At 50.3% G+C, this 11253-nt stretch overlaps 1 long non-coding RNA gene across 1 annotated transcript in view; it reads right to left on the reverse strand.

Moving 5' to 3' along the window:
* LOC309343484 overlaps positions 1 to 10212 on the reverse strand; it is a 36637-nt gene extending 26425 nt beyond the window's left edge. The window contains exon 1 of the long non-coding RNA XR_014157297.1: positions 10088 to 10212. This is a non-coding gene — a long non-coding RNA (uncharacterized lncRNA). The remainder of the gene's footprint in view (positions 1 to 10087) is intronic.
* Between the last annotated feature and the right edge of the window lie 1041 nt (positions 10213 to 11253).

Below are 11253 nucleotides of genomic sequence, written 5' to 3' on the forward strand. Positions count from 1 at the left end.
AGACTGCAATCCTTTGCACACTTTTCTGGGAAGAAGGCCTACTGAACAGCATGGGACTTATTTCGAAGTAAACATGCATAGGATTGTGGTGCTAGTCTATTTCGGCAGGCTGTGCTAGATGATAGACTAGCAGACCAACCCAAGGAAATTAAAACTGCAAGGTTGAAAACCAAAAACAATGAATACTTCAGAATTGTGATGTCTCAAAAAAGAGAAAGAGCAATATTTCTCAAACCTAGATAAAACTGACACACAAATCCCTTCTAAACTTGAGCCTCAATAGCATAGCCACACAGAGCCTATGGCTCCTGCTTGACTTTTTCTGCCTGTGACCAAACCCCACACACAAACATCATGGCCACTTTGCCTTCCTGACTTTTGCACATGCCCAATATCATGCCTGTTATACATATTTATAGTGACTTCAATAAAGTCATGATCTTTGCTTTGTAACTGAACCTGAAACCGAGGGAGCCGGCGTTTATCCGCAGACAGTTTTTCTGGGTCATGTGGCCAGCATGACTAAGCCACTTCTGGTGAAACCAGAGCAGCGCACGGAACACTGTTTACCTTCCCGCTGGAGCGGTACCTATTTATCTACTTGCACTTTTTGGCGTGCTTTCGAACTGCTAGGTTTGCAGGAGCTGGGACCAAGCAATGGGAGCTCATCCTATCGCGGGGATTCGAACCGCCGACCTTCTGATCGGCAAGCCCAAGAGGCTCAGTGGTTTAGACCACAGCACCAACAAATGCAAAAAATGATTCCCCCCTCCCACTTCAACACTTGGAGAAATACTAAATGAGGGGCAACGAACCGTAAACAAGGGGTCTCACTGTTCTAGGATGAGCTTCCAGTACAGAAGAGAAAGTGTGTCAAAAAGCATGTTCACAAGGAGAGGTGGTGGGTGAGACAGGGTCCTTTGGCAACTGGCTTCCAAGATTCTAAACTAATCAGCTTTAGCTGCGGCTTGGAAAGAAAAAAAGCTGCAGAAATCAACAGTTTCACTGAATGAGCACAACATCATAAATTCAGCATTAAGGGGGGGAGGACCAGAATTCTGATAGTGAAGGGTAAGGAATGAAGCACCAACTATGTGGAACTGCCATTCATCGGAAAGGTTGTCTGTCTTAAAAGGAGGTGATCCAGAACACAAGTGGGGCACAAAAGAGGAGCAAGAAGTCAGAAGGCTGCTCTTCTTGCCCCTCATGGGTTTTAAGTAGCAAAATTCATGGAAAAAAACAGCCAGTCTGGTCATGTTCTAAGAGGGCCATGTTCCACACTTCTTGGTGATACAGCACATGCCTTGTCTGCAGAGGGTTCCAGGTTCAGACTCTGGCACTGAAATATACTCAGAGTCGCAAAGTGATTTCATGCTCTTTATTCAGCTCATAGTGGTGAGGAGGAATGAATGCATGTCCCCTCAAAGTATCTGCTTTATATACATTATTTACACAATGGGCTGCACATGATTGGCTAATTCCAGGATTCTACTGTAGGCCAATCAGGTTGTGGATTCACTTCTATCTGGAGCATGATTGGGTGGTTCCTGCTAACCAATCATACTGCTGCATTGTTCTAGGACCAATCAAACTGCTGCATTCTGAATCCTATTGTTCTAGGACCAATCAGACTGCTGCCTTTTGGAGCCTATTGTTCTAGGACCAATCAGACTGCTGCAGTTTGGATCCTATTCAACTCAGTACATAACACCCCTCCCCTCTAAGTTCCAGTCCTGCCCGGAAGGTCGCATTCATAGTCCTCAAGGTACGCCGGTGGCCTACGTGTGCGATGCGGCCTGGGGTGTTCCCTGGTCCGGGGTTCAGGTTCTGGCTCGTGTTCCAAGGATGGGGCTGTTTGGTCTGGCGCAACCGGCTCGCTCAGTCGTGGTTCTGGTTCCGGTGTCCTTTCGGCCTCGCGGGTCCTCTCTGTATTTACTGATTCTGCCTCTCCTGCTTGCCCCTGCTGCTCTATGGGCCTCACTGCCCCACTGTTCCCTTGGGACTCCTCTGACCTGTCCTCCTCCTCCTGGTTTTCTCCCGGGAATCGTCGCCGTATCTGGTCGCAGTGGCGGCGCCAGCATTGCCCCCCATCTGTTAGCACCTCGTACGACACGGGGCCCGTGACCCTGGTGACTGTGGCAGGTACCCATGCAGGGCCTGCCCCAAAATTCTTTGCGTACACTGGGTCCTGGGCCTCGAAGGTCCGGGGGTTCCTGCCTTCCCCCACCACTACCTCATCCTGAGCTCTATCGGGGTGAAGGCGGTCCAATCTGATTGCAAGGCGCCGACCCATTAGTAGTTCAGCGGGGCTCCGGCCAGTCGTTGAGCTGGGGGTGCTGTGCTGTGCTAGAAGGAATGTGGCAAGGCGGTACTCCCAATCCCCTTGCGTCATGCGGCGAAGGGTGTCCTTGGTGGTCCGCACCATGCGTTCTGCTTGGCCATTGGTGGCAGGGTGGAATGGCGCCGAACGGATGTGGCGGATGGCGTTCTGCACTGTGAAGGTTTGAAATTCTCCTGATGTAAATGCAGTCCCGTTGTCTGAGACGAGAGTGTCAGGGAGCCCGTGGGTTGCAAACAGCCTGCGTAGTACCCGGATGGCTGCGGACGTAGAAGTGGACGGTACCAGTGCGACTTCCAGCCATTTGGTGTAGGAGTCCACCACTATGAAGAATGTTTTCCCCTGAAAGGGGCCAGCGAAGTCCACATGCAGGCGTGACCATGGTGCTCGGGTGGACTCCCAGGACTGGACTGGGGCCCTTGGGGGATCTGGGCGGGATTCCTGGCAGGCCTGGCAGTGTTTGACCCAGGCCTCTATCTCTCCGTCGATCCCCGGCCACCACACATAACTCCTGGCAAGGGCCTTCATTCTTACTACCCCTGGGTGTGTCTCGTGTAGGGCTGTGAGGACCCTTTTGCGGAGGGGCTGGGGAACAACGACCCTGCTTCCCCATAACAGGCACCCCTTGTGGGCTGACAGTTCATGTTTGCGGGTTGTGTAGCCGGCGAATTCTGGCCCGGGGCTGCGGCTGGGCCATCCCCTCCACACCCAGTCCAGGACCCGGGAGATGACCCTATCTTTCTTGGAATGGTGTGCAACTTCTTGTGCCTGAATGGGGCGGTCAGGAAGCAGCTCCAGGCTCATAACCTCTTGTGCAGGTGCTGGGTCGGGGCCTGTTTCCGGTAGTGGTAGCCTGCTGAGGGCGTCTGCATGGCCCATCGCCTTTCCAGGGCGGTGAATCAGTGCATACTGGTAGCTGGCAAGGAAAATTGACCACCTGAGGACGCGAGGAGACAGCACTTGGGGGGTCTGCTTTTCGGGGGCAAACAAGCCAAGCAACGGCTTGTGGTCAGTCACCACGGTGAAGGGCCGCCCGTACAAGAAATCATGGAATTTTTTTACTCCCTTCACGATTGCCAGACCCTCCTTGTCGATTTGCGAGTAGTTCCGCTCGGTTTCGTTGAGTGTCTGGGAAAAGTATGCTACCGGTACCTCTCTTCCATCCGGGAGTTGGTGTCCCAGGACAGCGCCGATGCCATAGGGCGAGGCATCGCATGCTAGCACCACCGGCAGCCTCTCGTCGAAGTGTGCCAAGACCGAGTTTGAGACAAGCAAGTCCTTGACTGCCTGGAATGCGGCCTCCTGGCGCTGGCCCCACACCCAAGGGGCCCGCTTGTCCAGGAGTCTGTGTAGGGGCTCCGCTACCGCCGCCTTGTGGGGAAGGAAGGAATGGTAAAAGTTCAATAATCCCAAGAAGGCCTGAAGTTCAGTCTTGTTCTTGGGCGCTGGGGCATCACAAATGGCCCGTACCTTGTCCCCAGTCGGGTGAACCCCTTCTGCATCCACCATAAATCCCAGAAAGTCCACTTGAGGCACTCCTAGTAGACATTTTTCCCGCTTCACCTTGAGACCCGCCATCTGGAAACGGTGCAGAACAGTGCGGAGGCGGTCCTCAAACTCCTCTGGTGTGGGCCCGGCAATCAACACATCATCAAAGAAGGGGGTGACACCAGGAATCCCTTTAAGGAGAGAGTCCATTAGATTCTGGAATATGCCTGGTGCCACGCTGACCCCGAATTGCAGCCGCTTTACCCTGAACGCTCCTCTGTGCGTCACAATCGTCTGTGCCTCTGCTGTGGCCTCATCTACTGGCAGCTGTTGATATGCTTGGGCCAAGTCCAGCTTGCCAAAAATTTTCAACCCAGCCAGGGTGGCAAGGACATGGCTGACCACTGGCACTGGGTATGCATGGGCCATGAGGGCCTTGTTTATGGTACATTTGTAGTCTGCGCAGATGCGGACCGAACCATTAGGCTTGACGGGTGTGACGATTGGGGTTTCCCAGGGGGCATTAGGCACCGGCTCCAGCACTCCTTGCTCCACGAGTCGGTCCAATTCCTCGTCTATACGGGGTTTCAGGGCGAATGGGACCCGGAGGGCCTTGAGCCTGACTGGTCGTACTGCGGGGTCAAGCTGTAGAGCAATGGGGGGGGGCCCGTATACTGTCCCAATTTCCCATCGAAAACCCCCGGAAACTCCTTGCATATGGCGTCCACGTCCACTTGTAAGCTCATGTGGTTCACCCCGGTGATGGCTAGTCCCAGTGGTCCAAACCATGCCAACCCCAGTAAGCTAATGTAGGGGCCCTTGACCACAAGCAAGTCCAGTTGCCGCGTCCGCCCTCGGTATTGCACCCTGAAGGTCCCCACCCCCATTGTGGGGACCTTACGTTTCTGGAAGTCCCGGAGGGTGAATGGGGCCGGCCTGAGTTTGGGACCCCCAGTAGGACACAGTTTCCTTAAGGTCCTTGCCGAGATTATGGATAGAGTTGAACCCGTGTCAAGCTCCATGCGGCATGGGGCCCCCTCTATCTGTACCTCTACATAAATTTTCTCTACGTTGGGGTGGGGCAACTGGTATACCTGGAAGTCTGTGAGCTCCGTCGAGTTGCCTTGGTGCGTTGGGCCCCGGGACCTGGGGCTCTTGGATTGGTCATCTGATGCCTGGCTTCGGGTGGGCCGAGCCCGACACACCCGGGCGATGTGTCCCAATTTTCTGCACTGCCTGCACTCTGCGTTGCGGAAACGGCAGGTCCTCCTCTCGTGACTTTCTCCACAGCTTGCGCAGTTCCCTCCTTCTCGTCGAGGCAGCTGTGGTATGTGGGCTGCTTGAGTGCGCTGCTGTACTCGGTGCACCTCCTCCCTGTCGGATCCCGAGTCGTTGGTGAGGTCTTCGTGGTGGACCCTCGGTTGGGACGGCTGGCTCAGCCGTGCCTCTTGCGTCGACCTCTCAGCAGCTTCCGTTGCCAGGGCCTCCTCCAGAGCGACCTGGAACGTTAGGTTCTTCTTAGCGTAGAGGCGTCGTTGCAGCTTCTCATCCTTCAGGCCACCGACGAGGCGGTCACGAAGCATGTTCTCCAGCTCTGAGAAGTTGCAGAACCGGGCAGCTTGGCGGAGAGAGGTCACAAACCCAGTTATGGTTTCCCCAGGGGCTTGCCGCTTTGCGTAGAAGGCATTTCGACGAGCCACCACTGAGGGCTGTGGCGAAAAGTGCCCCTTCAGCTGTTCCATTATTGTTTTGTATGGAACAGTAGCGACGTCTTCAGGCGCAAGGAGAGCCCGGGCGATTTCAAATGTCTCCTCTCCGCAGACGCTGAAGAATATTGCCCTCTTCTTGGCGTCTTCTTCATCGGTGACCCCTTTGGCTTCTAGGAGGAAGGTGAAACGGGAGGCGTACGCTTCCCAGTCTCCAGATGCTGGGTTGAATGGCGAGAAGCTGCTGTCAGTTGCCATTCTGAGTTCCTTGTGTCCCGGAGCTGAAGCCTGGATACACGGTGCGAGGCAGCGGTGCGGCAGGTGGCGGTGCTGCGGTGCTGTGTGTGGCAGTCAGCTCAGCGAGATCCCATCCTCGTCGCCAGTGAAATATACTCAGAGTCGCAAAGTGATTTCATGCTCTTTATTCAGCTCATAGTGGTGAGGAGGAATGAATGCATGTCCCCTCAAAGTATCTGCTTTATATACATTATTTACACAATGGGCTGCACATGATTGGCTAATTCCAGGATTCTACTGTAGGCCAATCAGGTTGTGGATTCACTTCTATCTGGAGCATGATTGGGTGGTTCCTGCTAACCAATCATACTGCTGCATTGTTCTAGGACCAATCAGACTGCTGCATTCTGAATCCTATTGTTCTAGGACCAATCAGACTGCTGCCTTTTGGAGCCTATTGTTCTAGGACCAATCAGACTGCTGCAGTTTGGATCCTATTCAACTCAGTACATAACAGGCACCTTCAACTAAAAGGATCTCAGGTAGTAAGTGATGGGGAAGGCTTCCATCAGAGACCCTGGAGAGCTACTGCCAGCCAGTAGAGCCTGTGAAGAGCTAGATGGAGCAAAAGGAATGGGGAGAACGTTGGTTCAGTTCACATTTTAATGCAAACCTGCCTAAATGGGCACTTTCTGAACCAACACACAAACCAAAACACAGCTATCCTTCAAAATGCACACTCTTCTGAATTGTGTGACACAGTCCTTCAAACAAAAAACTTATATTATGAGCCATTGGGAGAAATGTGCACTAAGACGCTTATGAATTTTCATGAGGAGCATTTTTTAAAAATCACAAACTGGGAATGTGGTAAACTCAACTTAAGACTGGGAAAATGAGAAAATGAGATAACTCCGTATCAACAGATTAGTCTTTCCCTAGACTGGCCTGATAGAAGGCAATAAGAAAATAAGAGTTTAATGACTTTCCTAGAAAAGTAAAGTCTTGATCAGGGATATCATGCTACCTAAGACTAGCTAGCCCTCCCATCCAAGATGGAATGGCAACTTCTCTCAGTTCTCTAGAAAACAACTAATGCAGGCTTACCTGTTTCTCTTGTGTGCTAGTGGCCCCTTCATAATTCAATTACCAGTGATTTATCCTGTCTCTACAACTGTGAACGCATACTTTATTTCCCCTCTGGCTTTGCAGGAGAAGAGGACAGCATGCCAAAACCTCGTGCAGCAGATATACTCAATTCCTGCTTTGGGAAATGCTCGGGTTTTCATCCACCAGAGCTGCAGTTGTTGAAAAAGGAAAGCCGAGTGCATTTTTTCCATTTCACAAGAGTAACAAAGTATTAATCATAAACATTGGTCTAGGTTGCAGGCTATAAAACATGGAGTTCAGCTGACAGAATGCCTCATAAACTTCCCAGTGCTGAGATCTAGAAGACTTTTGATTTACTCCGTATATCTGAACTGAGACAAGCTGCAGCACACGGCACATTTCGCCCTCTCTGCCTCTGGATTCTTTCAATGACACCGAGACAACCCTCTTCCCCACCCCCTTGACAGAGCAATTTTTAAATTATTAATTCCTACGGTGGTGCTGTGTCATTTCCTTTGTCCACCAATAACCGTGCCCTGGTCTCAGATTCTCTCTGTGGTGAATGAATTTTGATGTGGAATGTGGCTTGCAGAGAAAGGTAAGTTTCCTACCATGTGACTCTCCATGTGGAAACGGACATGGAACAACTGGTTGGGAAGACTGCATCAATGCAGTGGTTGAGTATTCAAATGATTCCTCCTCTTGTCTACCTGACATTTGAGGCTGGGAAATGTGACCTGCCTTCCTGACTCTTTTCTGCCAGGTATACCTCTTAGTTATGGAAGACTCAATCCCACACCACTGTATTTCTAAGGCATTACATTGTTATCTCATCCTCCTTCCATGGAGTCCTAATTGGCACTGTGGGTTAAACCACAGAGCCTAGGACTTGCCGATCAGAAGGTTGGCAGTTCGAATCCTCATGACGGGGTGAGCTCCCGTTGCTCGGTCCCTGCTCCTGCCAACCTAGCAGTTTGAAAGCACATCAAAGTGTAAGTAGATAAATAGGTACTGCTGCAGTGGGAAGCTAAACGGTGTTTCCGTGCGCTGCTCTGGTTCGCCAGAAGCGGCTTTGTCATGCTGGCCACATGATCCGGAAGCTGTACACTGGCTCCCTCGGCCAGTAAAGCGAGATGAGCGCCGCAACCCCAGAGTCGGTCACGACTGAACCTAATGGTCAGGGGTCCCTTTACCTTTAAGCACAAATTTCAAAAATGTTTGGCCTGCTCTCTATTGAGGCAGCATAAGTTCCATCCCTGCCTGGCATCTTCAACTGAAAAAGACATGATGGCATATGATAGGAAAACTGTCTCTTCCTGGGACACTGGAGAACTGCTGTCAGTCAGAGTAGAAAACGCCTGGTATAAGGCTGCCTCCTGTGTTACTATGAGGGAGCTGTTCTGTGTTCCATGATCTGCATTTATGCAATTGATACCAGGTTGCTGCAGACTTGCAATAGAAGGGAGCAACACTCTGGGAAGGAAAATGAGAAAAAAACACTAGGAACAACATTTTTTATAAAATCGGACCATTTGCATAAAACATTCAGGCTTGTGAAAATGTTCCCTTTCGATTTAAATAATAATATCAATCCTCCCTTGCCACATGAACAAGCGCTCTCAGTGCACATGTAGCACAGCTAAATTCTGAGTTATACCTGCTGCTATTTACCCAAATTGCCAGTCACGTGCATTTTGAGGCTGTACCAGCAACGGATAGTTTGAGATGAAGGGTTGGAGTAAGATAGCTCCATCCAAAACACCAACATGTTCAAGCGCAACTTGTGATCTGTTGCAGCTTGATGTGCTGTCATATTTCATCACTGGAACAACGTTTCTAAAACTTTGTAATCTTGTTAGTGAGATGTTCAGTTTGTTTGTGATCTGTGCTGATTCATCTCCTGACCAGGCAGTCCTTCCTGCTATCTGGCACGCATCGTTCTCAGCCTGAGGAACCCATCTGCATGGCTCCTGAGAACCACTGGCAGGTCCCCTCTCACCACTAAGAAATGTGCCTCAATCCCCTTGCACTGAGCTATTGTGGTATGTATTGTTGTACTAATCCTCTCATTCTGACTTCTCAGCGCATTAATCCACTGTGGCATGTGTCCACAGACACCTTATGTAATGAGCCAAAAATAACTATCTTCTGTCAAGCTAAATTTCCCAGGCCTGGTGCATCCCACAAGCTAGGATCCTCATTCTAGGCTCTCCTCCTCCTAACCACTAGACCTCCACAGTGGCGTAGCGTGGGTTGTCAGCACCCGGGGCAAGGCAAGTAATTTGCGCCCCCTAACCCGTGGATTTGCGCCCCCTAACCCGTGGATTTGCACCCCCTAACCCGTGGATTTGCGCCCCCTAACCCTAACCCCCAGATGTTGTGCCCGGTGCGGCCAGCCCCCCTGCACCCCCCACGCTACGCCACTGGACCTCCAAACCACATACAGTGTCATGTGCCGTATAAGGCTGCCTGTAGGCTTTTCTGTCTTGAGAGCCTTTGCAGAACTTAAAATGAAATCTCTCACGATGGTGAAGATGCATTAGAAAAAGAGAAAGTGGAACCGAGGTGCAAATAAAAAGAAGGCAAATGTGGTTTTTCAGATTTCATTATTTTTATGCCCATTACATTGTTTTGCATGAAGGCTAATTCCAGCATTGGAACGTGAACCTGTGCTCAGACCTAAAATATGTGATGTAATGACAAAAATAAAAAGGCTATCTGAAATTGCAAATTGCCCAGCTCTGTGGGGCTTCAAGATCTTCATGAAATTTTTTAGCAGTTTTTGCATATAACATGACTGTTCAAACCAGCAATAAGCCACCTGGGAGGCAGGGGCAGCTTGCAAACCCTTGGGGTTATCTGAGTTTCAAAGGTGATTTCCAGACATGCTTGAATCCAGCCCCCTCCTTTTTTGGAACCTAAGAGCACAAGTGTGAGTAATAATTCCCAACTTCTTTCTATTTCACGCACGCCTCCATTCATCAGATTAGCACCAGACCCCAACCAGTCACCATCCTCATGTAAATTCTGTGGACTGCCTGCTTATAAACCATGTAAAGCCACAATTGCTCTTGACTCATGGAGCATTTCCAGTGTGTGAGGTCTGACTTCAAATTGCTTTCTCAACCCGACAGTCAATCCCAGTTTCCTCCCTGAGTCAGAAGCTGAAGAAACACTGTCTGGAGGTTACTCGTTAGCCCATCTCTACTCAGGTCCTGTTAGGCATGGTTTCAGTCTGCTCCTCCAGCCTTACTCATGAACTGAGTTCCTGGCTTGTGCGTTCAGGAAATGTACTAGGCAGGAAATAGACTGGGAGCCATTTCCTTTCCCGTGCGGGAGGGAGGTGATGATGAGCCTACAGAGAAGGTGGAGCCGCACATTAACACAGCTGGAATATAGAGAGCTGCATGGTGCAAGGATGTTATTCTTGGGTCGTGGGAGGAGAACGATTGCCAGCAAGGAGGCTCCAGTGCCTTGGGCAACAGCACAGCCAGCCACTCCCTTGGAAGAGAGTCATTGTTTCCTATTTCTGCATAGCAATGAAGCAGGCACTTTCAAAGATCAGCCCAACAAGCAGACAGGATTTGATCTGAGAGCTCTCCAATCCAGAGACCTCAGTTTCTGAACAGCGATGAACATGAGTGGGTGGGAATGTAGCGGTGACCTTTCTAGGCCACTTGGTTATGAAGAGACACAGCGGGGGAAAGGATGGAGGTGATTTGTGTGCGTGCCTCTTCCCTGGGCTCTCCTGGCTCTCCTTTGGCTGGCAATGACACGGGGCTCAAGCTCCTGGAATTTTATTGCAGATCTTATCAGTCTAACAACTCACTGATTTCAGTGAGCTGAAGGACAACAAGAGCATGCAGTACTTTCTTTAAAAAAAAAAAAACAACCTCCGATTAAATTGTAAACATGTGATGGTTAATAACATCAAACCAGTTTAATTCCACTCACCAAATGACAGCCAAATCAAGAAAGCAGAGATGGCCGATGTTTTATGTGTCTTTTTTAAAAGAGCATTTTATTGATCTTTTAGTAAAATAGCATTGATCAAGTCCAACAAAACCTCTAGAGTGTTACATGCTTATATCAGTCCAATATAAGAAGGAGAAAAATGAGCGAGGGCACTGTCAAATTACTGGCTCATTGAATATATTGCCAAGGCTTTAACTATCTGTGACACAGCCTCTCCATAAGTAAGCAAGAGTGGCTGGAGGTCAGCGTCACTTCTGCTGACATAATTGATACATGGGGGATCAGGCCAATGGCCCATCTAGTCCACAGTGGACAACTGGGTGCCTGTGGGAAACCCACAAGCAGGATTTGAGCAGAAGAGCACACACACACACCCCTTTCCCCTGGTTGCCTGCCACG

This window comes from Podarcis erhardii (assembly GCF_964252035.2).
Source record: "Podarcis erhardii genome assembly, chromosome: 6".
Classification (NCBI taxonomy): Eukaryota; Metazoa; Chordata; class Lepidosauria; order Squamata; family Lacertidae; genus Podarcis; species Podarcis erhardii.